General features: G+C 30.5%; 1 protein-coding gene across 1 annotated transcript in view; it reads left to right on the top strand.

The window, feature by feature from the left end:
• Positions 1-10,720: 10,720 nt before the first annotated feature.
• LOC113393077 (insulin-like growth factor-binding protein 2-A) overlaps positions 10,721-15,672 on the top strand; it is a 35,930-nt gene continuing 30,978 nt past the window's right edge. The window contains exon 1 of the mRNA XM_026629774.2: positions 10,721-10,891. The gene's annotated coding sequence lies outside the window, so the exon portion shown is untranslated. The remainder of the gene's footprint in view (positions 10,892-15,672) is intronic.

The raw sequence follows: 15,672 nt of genomic DNA on the forward strand, positions 1-15,672 counted from the left end.
GTCTTTATAAGGCGGCGTACGTCCGGCTAAGGGGCATTCTGCTCGTTGGCTTTGTACAGAACGGTCCCCAAAAGTAGTTTTGTTTGTATAACCGATTGGTGTTTTATTTTTGTATAAAGGTTATGTAATTAAATGAGTTTGTATTTTTGTTTAATTTTGTAATTATTTAATAAAGTGTAAGATAATTATTTTTGCATTTTTTTTTTAATAATTTCTGCTTCGAACTCCTAAATATATACATATGTAATTATATTTAACTAACATGACTTTGTATTTTTAAATGTTGAAAAAGAGACTACTGAGTGTCTTACCGATTCAAAAGTGCTTGTAAAAGCCTACTTGAACAAAGTATATTTTGATTTGATTTAACTAAACATAAATATCACATAATTAAAATAGGTACTCATTCGTGTAAACTTACCCTATATTTATTCTAAGAGTATGTGTCGACGAGACGAGAAGTTCGTTCGATAGTCAACGTGAACTTAAACTAGTGCTATGTGGTTTATGACCCGAAAAATCGGTCCTGTCTTAGGTTAGAGTAGGTTTTAGTTTTACTGACTAGCTGTTAAACTGCTGACAAATTAAATGAAAATTCTAGCAATGCTATGATCCTAATGATGGTGTACATAAAATATTTTATTAGTGTAAATATAAATACATTTCATAACTTTAAAAATAAACATTAGTTTGGTTTTTTTATCTTATTTTCTTTTACTTTATCGATTATTCATACACGTAGTCGTAAAATATCGTTAAAATGTTATCTTCGTACTATTATTTTGTGTATGAATATTTTTCTATAGATATCTACTTGGTGGTAGGGCTTTGTATAAGCCCGTTTGGCTATGTACCGTGTACAGCACAGTACTAGCTTGTAAATTTACCACTGCTGGGCTAAGGCCTCCTCTCCCTTTGAGGAGAAGGTTTGGAACATATTCCGCTGCGCCAATGCATGGATTCATATGTGGCAGAATTTCGATGAAATTAGACACATGCAAGTTTCCTCACGATGTTTTCCTTCACAACCGAGTACGCGAAGAATAATAAACACATATTAAACATATGAGAATTCAGTGGTGCTTTTCTGGATTTGAATCCGTAATCATCGGTTAAGATGCACGCATTCTAACCACTAGGCTATTTTGGCTCTCAGCTCTCAGTACCATGCACTCATTTATTTATTTATATTTATTCTACCATCAAACAACAATACTTAGTATTATTATATCAGGTTTAAAGGATGAGTGAGACATTGTTACTACAGGGACAAGGGAGGTAATGTCTTAGTTACCAGGGCTGCTGGCGCATTGGCGATGTAAGCGGTGGTTAATATTTGATTTGAAATAAAGAAAAAAAAACACACATATTTATTTATTTTTTTTATTCGAAACACCATCGGCATATTCACAAAAACAATACAAACAAAAGTACACGGACCAATGCAATGTGATACACCACTAGAGGTATTTACAGCAATATTGGATTACAATAAAAAGTAAAACACTCTTAAATTAATAATAAAAACTTAAACAAGCATAAACTTAGACAGAAGATACGGCTTAAGGCTTAATACATACATAACAATTATAAAATTCTAAAAATAAAAATATATGTTTATAATAAAAATAAAAATACATTCCGATATATTTTTCCAAGATTAAATAATGTTCCAACGAAAACGGGCATTAAACTAAATAAATCCGACAATATTGTTATATTTCGCGAAAATATTTCTATCTTGGTATCTTTGTGAAAATTTTTAGTTGCAGAATATGCTTTGCATTTACCTAAAGGACGACTACAAAGCGGTCGTGTTTTAATATTGGATATGTTATTATTTTTCTGCGGTTTCAGAGTAAGCTATGTTTGCGTAATTTCCTTGAAAGTAATTCTCGGAACAATGAAATCACGTCGGACAAAGAAGCTCAACATAATAAAGGATTCTCGTTATAACTCAACTTTGTTTCCTAGATGATACGTGTAGTGATTGTAATACTGCGAATGCTGTGATATATTTTCAAGAAACTGATCCACGCGGATCATCATAAATAGCCCATAGATTTCCTCAAGAATTGCGCTATCAAATGCTAAGATAATTTATCAAAATCAAATTGTACTTTATTCAAGTAGGCTTTTACAAGCACTTTTGAATCGTCATATAACGAAATATATTAAGTGAAGCTGTAGCCAACGGTTCGGAATGTAGATTCTCCCGAGAACAACCGGCAAGAAAGTCAGTAGTTACTCTTTTTCATCATTTAAAAATACAGTCATGTTAGTTAAATGTAATTATATATATATCCTGTCTGGAAGTCAACAAATATTAACTACACGCTTTTTTATCATCTGTATAATCTTGTATTGAATAATTTGCCTTCTTTACCAATGTATTTTTTACAAATGATTTGAATTTATGAAACGGCAAAGTTAAAAATATCTGCGGAATTTTAGTATAGAAACCTTGCCCCAAGAAGGATTTATTGACTTTGCGGAGTCGGAAACTTGGCATTATAAGCTTCCTGTGCACATGCAATGATTATCACCGATTTTATCAAAGTTATCACATATTACTGTGATTATACATAATATTGTTGTACATATCAACTCCGATAGATACTGATAGTTCCAGAAATTAGCGTTTACACAAAAAAAATACAACCTTCAGTTTCATTTTATGAGTATAGATTTATACCTGTATAAACTATGTACAAACTGGCCTATATATTTTGCAACATGTTATTCATCAGACCCCACGTATACGTAATTTTCTTTTTGTGATGTCCGTGTCTATCGTTGAAGATGACCGTTTTCCAAATAATATAAAAATAAGATTTTAAATTAACATGGTTATTTTTATTACTAACATTATCTAAAACGGGATATTTACCATGTTTTTTATTTTTATTCAGTCTCGTGAACAAGACATTCGTAGATAATGTCGAAATATCGAGCTCCACCAAATAAAAATAAAAAACATGGTAAATATCCCGTTTTAGATAATGTTAGTAATATAAAAATAGCACCAAAACCAAAACCAAGACTCAACTCAGTGGTCAAAACACGTGAATCTTAACCGATGATTGCGAGTTCAAACCCAAACGCATAACATTGCAATATTGCTTTGATTATTTTATAATTCTTAAGTTCATAGATTTAATCGTGGTTTCCAATTGAAAATTGAAAATGGAATCTTAAATTAAAAATACAATTAAGAAAGTAAAGTACGATTTTATTTTAACTTATACTATACATACTTATAATAAATTTAATAAATAATTTGTCTTTTTTTTTCTTTAAGTGTATTTATTTAAATCAGTACATCATCTTATTAATAATTAATGGATTCTAATGTTATAAACGCAACAGCATATTTGTATTTGTATCTGCCCCTAACCTCATCACGATTAATCTACTGAACCGATCGTAATGAAATTAGACATAGAGGCAGCTATTGGGACATTGAGGGACTTGAATAAAAATGTAGGCATATTACTTGTATTTAAAAAAAAAAAATCGCAGATGGAGTCACTCGAAAAAACTGGGTAATTAATAAAATGAAAGATGACTGCAAACAATCACTCCGCCCATAGCACAATAGGATTATTTGAAATCCTATTACAGGTAAGAAGACGGGAGCTAGAAGAGAGGAAATAATTTCGTACAATTTCCGTGTGAATAACTAATTACCCGGTTATTTCCCAGTTTGTAAGGGATGTGTTCTTTCAATAAGGATATTACCAGAGCTATAAATACATATTTATCGAAACAGGTAACTTTTTGCTTATTTTTTATTGTATATATTGTGAGACTTTATCCCAACAGTAGGACATCAACTGTTTCGGTTTCCATTTACGAAATTTTATGTGTGAATGTTAAATGAGATATAAATTGACGTAAGTTACCTCAAACATTTCTACACCATCGATCATTATGCTACAAAAGTTTATACATTTATGGAGCGAATTTTCCCTTGGGTTTACTGGATAAGCTTCACACATTTCTTCTCCATCCAACGGAGAGAGAACTGTCAACAAAAATAATGGCTACCCCTTTTACGTCGCACGGATTATAGATTGGGAGGTGGGGTAGACCAAGATGCGTTGGATGGTCAGCCTATTCGATACATGTAAGCCACCACCTCCATCGAACCCTACGGTCCCACGGGAGTTGGACCGTCGTCAACATAAACAAAATGGTGTTATTGCCTGTATCTTATCTCCGAGATAAATATTGAGCATTGGTTTCGTAACAATTTCTCGTGATATTACGAAGTAGATACATGTTCGCGCCCTTCATATAACAGCAAGCAACAGAATCAATTACTTTTGTTAGAGAAACCAATAACTTCAACTATACATTGATTTGTAAAAATCCTTTTTTTAAATTAGTTAGTTCATGTTTCATTATAAATGAATGTAGAGTTCTGCACTAAAATAGCGGTAATCGATAAAGTTCAATTATTTTTTCATATCCGTACAAAAATATTTTACCGGATTAGTCTTTTATATAGCAGTTAAAATGTAGTCAAAATATCGAGATGAGCCGAGATATTAATAAAATTCAAGTATAAGAATTTTCTATACAATAGCATCATACACACGGTTGTAAAAATAAAATTTTATCTGTAGAAATAAATTGAAATTTAACAGCTTACAATGTCATTCAATTCGCTTCTTCCTTTGTAAAGTATGTTTTGGAAGGCATTTCGTTACTCTTAGTGCAAAAGGTCGCATGAACCGATTACACACTTTACACCAACACAACAATGATTATTTCCTTGTGTTTATTGAATTACTTTTCTATTGCTATTAATGTGTAACTTTATTCAATTAATAAATAAAAAAGTAGCATGATATGCTACAAAGCTTTTAGAATCAATTTTTTTTATAAACAAACAAAGCCACATATAAAAATATATAGCCACTATTAAAATAAAAGAGTTAAAAAATATATATTCACATGACGTAGGGCGCTACCGAATCGGTAACGTCATTTTATTGATAGATATGACGTGTAACAGACGCGACACTTTTTTATTTGGAACGAGTAAAATTTAATAAAAACTAACATATTTTTCGGATTGTTTAATTTGCTCTACTCGCGCAATCGTTGTTTACCGTCAAGTGACACTTTAATTTTAATTTGGTAGTCATTTTTAGTATTCATATTATTTTTACATTAAGAGTACTGTAAAAGTAGAGATGGCATATATTCGGAATTCAAAATCCGAAGTGCATGCCTGAATTTTCATGTGTTTAATTTGTGTTTGTCAGGTGAAAGTCTACAAAGAGTGCTTCCACTAGCCTAGAAAAGCGTATGATAATTTATTCAAAAGAAAGAGAGGAATCATTGTATCAGCAGTGTAATATTTACAGGCTGTTACTTTTCTTAGGGCTCTAACAAATGCACCGTTTTCCCTGTCGTGATAAAGAACTATTCTAAAGAAGGTGTTAAAAAATCATATTTTCTCTCTAAAATCTATAAGAGCAAGGGTAAGGCATGTGACATGAGCCACAGAGGCTAGATTACGAGAGAGGCGTTGGGGGCGAGAGCACAAATAGCGACCAATAAGGCGAATTTGCTTTGCAATCTAAAAATGGTGATTTATAATAGAGATGACTTGATTATAGTGACCAAATAGCAAGCCCGTCTGGGTAGGTACCACCCACTCATCTGATATTCTACCGCCAAACGATAGTACTTAGTATTGATGTGTTCCGGTTTGAAGGGTGAATGAGCCAATGTAACTACAGGCACAAGGGACATAACATCTTATTTCCCAAGGCAGCGCATTGGCGATATAAGGAATGGTTAATATTTCTTACAGTGCCATTGTCTATGGGTAATGGTGACCACTTATCATCAGGTGGCCTATATTGCTCGTCCGCCAAACTATGCCATAAAAAAACGGATAACACCAAGAGAGATTCAATAACTCAACAAATCACCAAGGAAGAGTTCAATGCAAAAGTTTTGTCATCAATTTGTAAGCCTAAAATTTTGTTTGTGATCCTTCTTGGCAATTAAAAACATGCAGGCATATAAAAATAATCTGAATTATTAATAATAAAGTATACATAAGAAACAATTGAAGGACGTAAGGACAGCATTTCTGAAGAGGTATAATAATCACGATGAACTCAGTTTACTTGCGACTTAAAAAAAAATTAGAGGCAGTATCAAGTCAAAATTAAAAATTCGAAGAGTAAGACCCTTGTAATGACTTTGAATTAATGATGACCACATTATCACGACTCATTATTTCCAATGGCATATGCGACAAGAACAGCCGTGACCTCTTTTGACGTTAACCGAATTTGTTGTTGGAAAATTGAACCTAGATGAAAACGCCGTAAAACTCAACGGTTACTTTTGATTAATTAATTAATGTAATCTCATTTTACGCTTAATCTGAATTACTAATCGTTTATATTTATGTCGAAAAAGGAAATATTATGTTACGGTAAGACCACACGATAGCTTACAAAATAACTTACCGGTACAGAAATTCCATTATTTTCAGTGAAAGACACCGTGGTTGATAAAGTAAACTTAGATGTTGTATAAAGGACTTTATATTATATAAAGTTAAATGTTTATCCAATTTCTTCACGCTTTATACTTCGAAATTGAGGCTTAGCTAGTTCCGCTCGATAAGACTTATTCCGAGCACGATTACGCCAGAGTCTGCATGACCAGTACTTGGGCACTTCGAGCAAGCGCAGTAAATAGTCAACTTAAGACAAGAGCCTACTTGTGTATTGGGCTCTATAGATTTTATTTTTAAATTCTAAAATGCTTAGTATATTTATATAAACAATAAATTAAATTTATTATGAAGAAAATACAGAATAAATAGATAACAGAAAAATCGTAATAATATATGGAAATAAATATTCTTACGAAAGATGTATTTGGAGCTTTTAAGAATGGCAACAGAGACACTAAGTGATAAAAACTGGAAACGGCTTTTAAGGGGACTACATGAGCTAAATGCAAGTTTTATAATGCAAAAAAGTATATGATCCAATGCAGTAAAGCAAATAAAAAAAATATTTTTTTTAAAATCAGATATTCTTATTTTCGAACAAAATGCGTACGCATGTACACGCGTAAACGCCATGTACAGACATTGCCGGCCGAGGCCTGATGCTATACAGATGTGTCGATCATTACGTTATGAGATATTTTTTGTAATTTTAATTGTAAATTACTTGTTTCATGTTTTCTTATAATAAATATTATTCTTTCTTGTAAATAAATATATTAAGTTAAAATATTGTAGTAGTAATTAGGCATTTGTTTTTTATTATATTATTTGTTATAAATTTTAATTGTGTAAATATGGGAAATAAAGTGAAACGCGTGAGGAAAACTAAAAATGTTTATATAAATTAAGCGCCGAACATACATATGAACGATATTAAAAGGTAAGAGTATTTTATCAGTAAACAATCTATTAGAAAAAATGTGCAATCAGTTCGCATAGAATCAGATTTTTCGAGCTATTCTTTAAATATTACGATAGAGTATTTGGTGAAAGTAAGGAAAAAATCAATTGATATTTACTACATTCGATCCCCATGAACTCCGAAGCAATTTGATATTTTTCGTTAAAAGTACTATGGGGCAAATTTAGATACATATTTTTTAAATAAATATTTTTATAATTAATAAAAATATAATTACTAACATATATTTATTTTTTACAGAATAAAGAAAGTCGAAAACAATAACACCGAAGCTATTTATATTGCGTATGAGTTTAATTTTATCGATTTTTTTTATAATAGGAATTAGAGTTATGTATGAACTAATTTTAATAATAATAAAAAAATAAAGTCCTAACAAAAAAAAATGTATACTCTATTCCAATGGGAATAGTAAAGAACCAAAACAAACCGTACTTTTTAATATCACGGGTGTTTTGTTGATAAGTCCGCCTTATGATTTACTACAAACAGTTCTTGATTAATATATCTTCACTTTTAATATAACAATATTTCACTTAACTACGTAAATCCACTTAAATTTGACTTCCAAAGTAACGAAAACAGTTTTGCCGACATTCAAAACGCCAATTTTCGATGAACGAACAATTAAAATGGAGGCCTCACTAAGAACGAATGGAGAATGAATAAATTTATACAGATAAAAAATATATTATTTTAGTTTTAACATACAGATTAGATCTTTTTTTAAATATATATTTATTTAATTGGTTATAATATAATATAGAAATATAATATATAATAGAGAAAGTTACATAATGTTCGATAAAAATGTTATTATTTTATATAGTAAGGTATAGACAAAAAATTTAAAAGAATTAATTCATTATAAAGAAATAAAAAATCTTAAAATATAGATCAGTTTTATGCAAAGCAACACTTAATTTATAGTTTTGAAAATAATACAATATATTATTCGGAATTATCAAAAGTTTTTTTCTTACGACCTGGCTTTGTTTAAGCGAACAGTAATCGTAACCGATTTAGTATTTACGACCTTTTGCTCTTGCCTACTGACTTTTGATTTGCCATCAACACGGACTACGCTGATTGAACATTACTTTTTCGGTTTGAAGATTAAGATAAGATGTTATTTTTAAATACATTTTGTTTTTTTTTTTCAAAAAAATTTATGCTAAGAAATGTATTTCAAGGTCTAAGTCGTTTTAGATATAAGATGAAGTAAGAGTTTCTTTGAAAGATATATAAAATTTTGTTTTTTTATTAATGAGGGAATAAAACTATATTCATATAAATGAAATTGTGAGTGTGTTTCTATGACTGAAAATAACTACCTATTTATAAGTTAATAAGGCTATTTGCGAAATACCACGATCCAAATCAATACTAACGACCTAATTTTTATTTAAGCCTAAAAATGCTGCTATCTAAAAATTTGAATACGTACCTTCCCTGCAATTTATATAAAATTTATTTAAAAAATTACGTAAAACCAATAAAATATATCGTTCCTTAGCATTCTTTACCCATTCACTCAATAATTTTCTCCTATCAACTGTGTAACTAAAATGTCATGTCAATTCAAGGTCAAAGTTGTTTATTTACCTTCTTTCCTATTCCCATTGGAATAGAGTATAATTTTTGTGAACCAGAGAACTAGAATATTTAGAAGTGTCATTTGTACGTAATTCAAAAATTTAATTTTTTTTGTAACGTCTGCCATATTGGATTGAATATGGCAGCAATTCATGAATCGTGCATTGTCATCGAGACTAAATATGTGTGCCAACTTTCAGCTCCATAGCTTCAGTGGAAGTGGGTATAATATTGATTGCAAGATTCCAGGACATATGTACATACATTCATACATACAAGTGAAATTAAATAAAAGATTTTAATAAAAAAATCTATTTTTATGAGATTTATGATTAAACCTAGTATGATTAACCTAGTTCACCAATGATTCGACCAAATCGACTTGACGACATTTTTTTCTAGTAAATATTTAGATGTTTTTTTTTTTTTATTTAATATATATTTTTTCTTTGTGAACCGATATTAATAAAACGAACAAACACTACGCTATATGTTACCCCACGGTTACTACACTAAATATTTCGAACACTTACGATTTTATTATATAAATAGATTATCAAACTTTTATAAAATGTTAAAAATTGGTATGTTTTAATATTTAGTATAAGAACTAATTGTGGTAGGTATAATAATATAAATAAAAGAAAAAAAAGGTTAAAACTAACTGTCTATTTTATTGTATATAAAATATAAATAAAAATATTGTAAGTTTAATTGAATCAATTTTATTTTATAATCATTTGTTAATTAACATCGAAAGAAATAAAAACAATTCTGTTGTCCTATTTTTTATGAGATTTATGATTGATCTTATTTCGCTCGGTTTGGCGCCATCTATTAGAATATTTGGGCGTAACCTCGTTACCTCGCTTAACCATTAGTTCAGTTCAGTCCTAAATATCTTATGCCACCGTATGTGGTGAAACGCTTTACTCGCTAGATAAAAAAAAAGGATACACTAGTATGATTTGTAAAAAAATTGTGTGCGACGTCCAAAAGGTTATATGATATTATTATAAGAACAGCTAATGGCTGTGAAACCACACGGAGCGGCTAGTTTGATTTTTAAAAGCTAGCTAGTAGGACGTTTTGAAGTGACCAATTGACACCCAAAAAATGTTTTACTAAAACCTTAGTGCCTATTTTTTAACAACTACAAACAATTACAATATCAAGAACGCACAATCTTTTTTTTTAAATAAATAAATGCTGAATTATTAAAAAAAATACAAATTTAAAATAAAAACAAAGAAGCGTCGATAGTATTTAGTTTATTTTATATGTTTATGATATAAATAGTGAAAGGTTCGATCCTGAACCTTTGGGCTATGGAAAAACTCCCAGCACACTGCTACCAAAAATTAATAAGATGAATCCTTAAAAAATGTCACCAAGAAACATTCAAAAATATATAGGAATCAAAACGAAGCGAATGCAAGACGCCATTAAGTAGGCACGAGCGTCTTACTAGTCACCGTGTTGAGAAACTAAACCGAACACGGAATATAGGTAAACTAAGTCTCAAACCCAAGTAGTTTTCGGTGCGTGTGCAATTCATAATGAGAATAAATAACAATTTAAATTTCAGAAGTAGGTATAACTTAGTACCGCGTGACTTGCGCATTTCACACGGTTGTTCAGGAGTTCGAGTGATATGACGTGAATCGTGAAACAGTATCCCTCTGACCGTCGTCGGGGTCGGACGTGACGCTCTGTGAAATAAGAATCGTACGTTCGCGAGTATTATATATTATATAACATTGTGTAGTTAGTTCTGGTGAACTGTTTATAGAGGAATGACATTACCGCTGATTTGAAAGGTATACGTGATTTTATTTTAAATATTTTATTTTGTAATTTTTGTATGAAAATTTAAAAAAGATCTTAATATATATGTACTAAGTGTATTAATTATGTTTTTACTTTTTCATAATGTTTTATTATAAAATTTTTAGAAGATAAATTATTTATAGCATAAATAACTTTTGTTAATTACCACTTAAGCCTTCGTAAATAATGCAGGCTCTATATTCACGTGAGACCCGACCTCTTTGGGCTTAACATATCTCGCTCGGTGAACTTAGTCGCATGTTGGTCAACTCGGCGGTTTTAATTTGACCTGACTGATATAGATATAGATTACATGGAACTGCTTTCACTAAAATAAAATCAGACATGTATTATCTTTTTCATTATATTTCGGTCAATGTTGTATCGTAAATTGAGTAATGGGATTACATGTTGTAATTTCATAAACATTTTAGAAAATTATCATCAGTATGATACCAAAAACATTTTAAAGCACATTCGAATAGAGATCATTTATATATAGAACAGTTAATTATCGCGTCGTTAGTTAACAATTTCGTACATTATAAGATTCAGCTTTACTGGAGAAAACATTTAGCATGTACATTTTCTCTCCAATGATTAAATTAGCGGTTTCAAGCCGAAGTAAAGAGAATACTCAATACTTTTTCTATGTTTATTAAACATATAGTTAATTTGTGTTATTTTATTAACACATTACACTTCTATATCTTTGTATAGCTTAAAACAATTTGCTCTGAATAATAATTGACTATGCAATGAGATTTTGCGAATTTAATATTTATATCAGACCTAATGATGTAGCTCATACATTTTAATTCAAACTGATTTGATGAAACTAAAGGACTTGCTAGCTGTTTAAGCTAGCACATCAGAAAGGGATGTGAATATGTTAAATTTCTTTACAGGTTACAACCGAAATAACACATTATGAACAACATTTCGTAATTTGTGACACAATGGAAGAACTAACCGTAACGCAATTAACAACTAAATCACCATTAGAGTATTTATTGCTCTCGTAAATAATGCAGGATTTAGATGGGGATCCGTTCCCTATAACGTCCCCTTTGCGTTTAGCTTTATTTCTCCCTTGAGACTAAGGACTGCGCTGGTCAGCTTGTGGGTTTTTTTTTTTGAATCATTAGTATCATTATCGAAGCAACCACACCATTGAAACGTTTGTGTTTTGGTTGGAACTTTGAAATTTTTTGACCAATTTCAGACGCAATGCGTTAGTTTATTAATATTCTTTTTCATACGGGGTCTTATCAGAAGAAGTAGACTTCAAATGTGGTATGTGAACTACGCGTTCCATTATAATGTTTCCATAATATTTGATAATATACATACTCATATTAGATAAACCAATAAATAATATCATTATGGAAAAACTGTTTGTTAGAACTCTTGTTACTCTTCTTTTAAAAAAACAATGAATTCTAGATGGAACTAGGAGAGCTGTGGTTAGAGATTTGAGTTAATATATAGGTATCTAATATGTATATGTACATGTTTTGTTATTGTATATATCGTGACATTGTTGTCTTACATGATAAGATATAATGTATCATAAATATTATTTTGTTGAAAGATTTTTTTTCAATAGCAGAGTAAATTAAAAAAATATATTTCCATTAGATAAATTAAAAACGCTGCCAGCATATAAAAGCTTTACTTTAGCGTTGTGATATTTATATTTTTATGATTTCGAGTGATAAAATATATTTTTTATGAAATGGTAGGCAGACGGGCAATTGTGGTCATCACTGACCATAAACATTGGCGCCGTAAGAAATCTCAGCCACCCTTTTCACTAATACGCCACAAACCTTAGGAACTGTTATTGTGCCTTGTACCGGCAGTAACATTGGCTCACTCACTCACTTTTAAAACCGGAACACAAATATTCCAAGTATTGTTGCTTGGCGGTGGAATATATGTTGAGTGGGTACCTACCCAGACGTGCTTGCACAAAGCCCATCGAATTAATTATGAATAACTATATACTATATTTGTTACTATTAAATACATTCACGTATCGTTCATTTGATTAAATTGAAATTTTGTATATTTGTTGGTGTGTTTAGCTTTTTGGCCTAATACGTACGTTAATTATACGTTCTCAAACAATCGACGGTAAATCGAACTCGTGAGAGTTTTAACAGATAATTGTTTACAAAGAAAATAAAATAAATATAATAACTACTCTAACACAATATAAATACAATATAACTTATTTCTTTTTAAAATGTACATTTGAAAATGATATTTAGAAGAAACGCATTAAGATTTAAGATATATAACCCGTTTATGCTATGTACATTTTGTATATAACTTAAGTCAATCAATCTATGTATTGAAAGAAGTCTTAGTTCATTTGTAAAATCAAGTTTTTCTCCGAAGACGTTAATTGATGTTCTTTTGAAAGTTTTTCGTTCGAATTTAAAATACTTTTAAGATATTTTGTGTTTATTTCGTTATTACGTTTCGAGTTTATTTGAAATTATACATTAATAGTAATAGTATTGATATATACATTCTTCATTTAGGTTCTACATGTACTTAAAATATACGCTACGAATATTAAAACAATAAAAGTATCTAACGTAACAGCATGTAAATTTCAAAGAGAAGATTTGGAACTTATTCCTCCTCGCTATTCGAATGAGGGTTGGTAGATACAGATTTGGTAGAATTTCATCTGATACGTTTCATGATATTTTCCTTAACCTTCATTTCCTTAATGACAAATTAAATCTAAAACAATTAATAAATATGACGGCGCATGCGTAGCGCCATATGTTGAATTACGTCGGAACTAGATTTGACAACTTCTCGTCCCTGTCAAAATCTAGCGGAGCGTCGCGTGGATGGTTAGCGCACACATAATGACGTCATGCAACTGGGAAGAGAAACCGTCAATGTAAATGCACCACAAATACGACGAATCGCTATCGTTCCGTGTAATCTACGATAGTTTTTGTTAATTTCGATTTATTTGTGATATAAAGTGAATATTGAGACTATTAATTTGATTTTTGGACTAAACACAGATTTTAATTTTATTTGAAGAAGTATATTGATTTTGACGTTTCATCTTGTTATTCAATTGCATCTAGAAGTCATAAATCATGGCTAATCCTGACAAAGGTGATCTCTCGCCTTTAAATATTTAATATGTTTACGTTTACTGTTGTTTATCGGGAAACGACACATTTACGGAACGATCACTAACGACTTTATTGTTATGAAACACAATATCTAATATTATTTCAATAAATGTACTAATAAACGTAATAAAAATTATTAATATAAGAGATCTGGACCGCTAGTTCGTAACGCATACATGTAATAAACATGTGATTTTAATATTTGAGTGCATTTATACGAAGGGTTTAGTGAAAAAAGGATGAAGGATATGGTGATACTTTGATTTACATATTTTAATATTAACCGGCAGGTTGGCATAACACATGCCGGTCTCCCGAATTACGTATTTGGACGACTGAAATATTCATCAAGCTGTGGTATTCGGGATCGCAGTCTGTAAACTAAGCTATAAAATTCAACAAATGTTTTCATACTTTTGAGTTGATTTAATGGAAAAATATTGTATCGTGTAGGCTTTCTTAATTTATTCATCAAATATTCAATTATGTAAAGATTACAATTTATATTTATTAATTTTTAATGTCAAATGTTACGTTACTTTTTTATTTCATTTATATCTAATAGTTAGGTCGGTAAATGAGTCGATCGATGTTAAGCGGTCTCTTGTGCTTGTGCGTGGAACAAAATACTAAGTAGTCCTGTTTAACGGTAGAAGAAGTGATGAGTAGGTGGTACTTACGGATCTATTCACTCACGAAGACTCATTACTACTGATTGATATAATCATTTTTTATAAAATAAATTTAATTTAACCTAATTTATTTTTTTACTGTCTTTACTCTTAGTCGACTTATAAAAAGATATATTGAAAGCACAAGGCCCGAACACTAATATTAATACACGCCGTTAATAACGATATGTGAACCTTTTTGGAAACTATATTTAGATTTAGAGACTGGCTATTTTTATTAAAGGTTTCCATATGAAATTTAAATTAAATAAACATTAACATAACATTAGCAACCTGTAAATTTTCCACTGCTGGGCTAAGGCCTCCTCTCCCTTTCAGGAGAAGGTCGTATTCCACCATGCGGGTTGGTGGATTCACACGTGGCAGAATTTACTTGAAATTACACACATACAGGTTTCCTCACGATTATTTCCTTCACCGCCGAGCACGAGATGAATTATAAACACGAATTAAACACATGAAAATTCAGTGGTGTTTGCCTAGGTTTGAACCCGAAATCATCGGTTAACATGCACGCGTTCTAAACACTGGGCCATCTCGGCTAAGAAACTTAAATTAAAAAAACATATTTACTACTGATTAAATTTACAATTAATATCGTATTCTAATACAAGTACCTCAGTAAGTAAACATACCGCTGCGCTTATAATATATACTGGTTCTGCAATATCAGGTGTGCATAAATTATAGATTAAACTAAATCCAAACGTAATGGGTTAAGTGTATCCACAGGTACTAGTCCTGAATTTACACGGTCAAAGTTGCAGACAATATTAAGATTTCTTTATTAAAGTCATTTGTGTCTTACAGTAGAGTAAAATACAATGAGTGCGTAGTTATTATTGTAGTAGTTATTTCATATTTGCAATCAAAATATTATATATAGAATACACTTAAAACTACGAA

The sequence above is a fragment of the Vanessa tameamea genome, chromosome 12 (genome assembly GCF_037043105.1).
Source record: "Vanessa tameamea isolate UH-Manoa-2023 chromosome 12, ilVanTame1 primary haplotype, whole genome shotgun sequence".
Classification (NCBI taxonomy): domain Eukaryota; kingdom Metazoa; phylum Arthropoda; class Insecta; order Lepidoptera; family Nymphalidae; genus Vanessa; species Vanessa tameamea.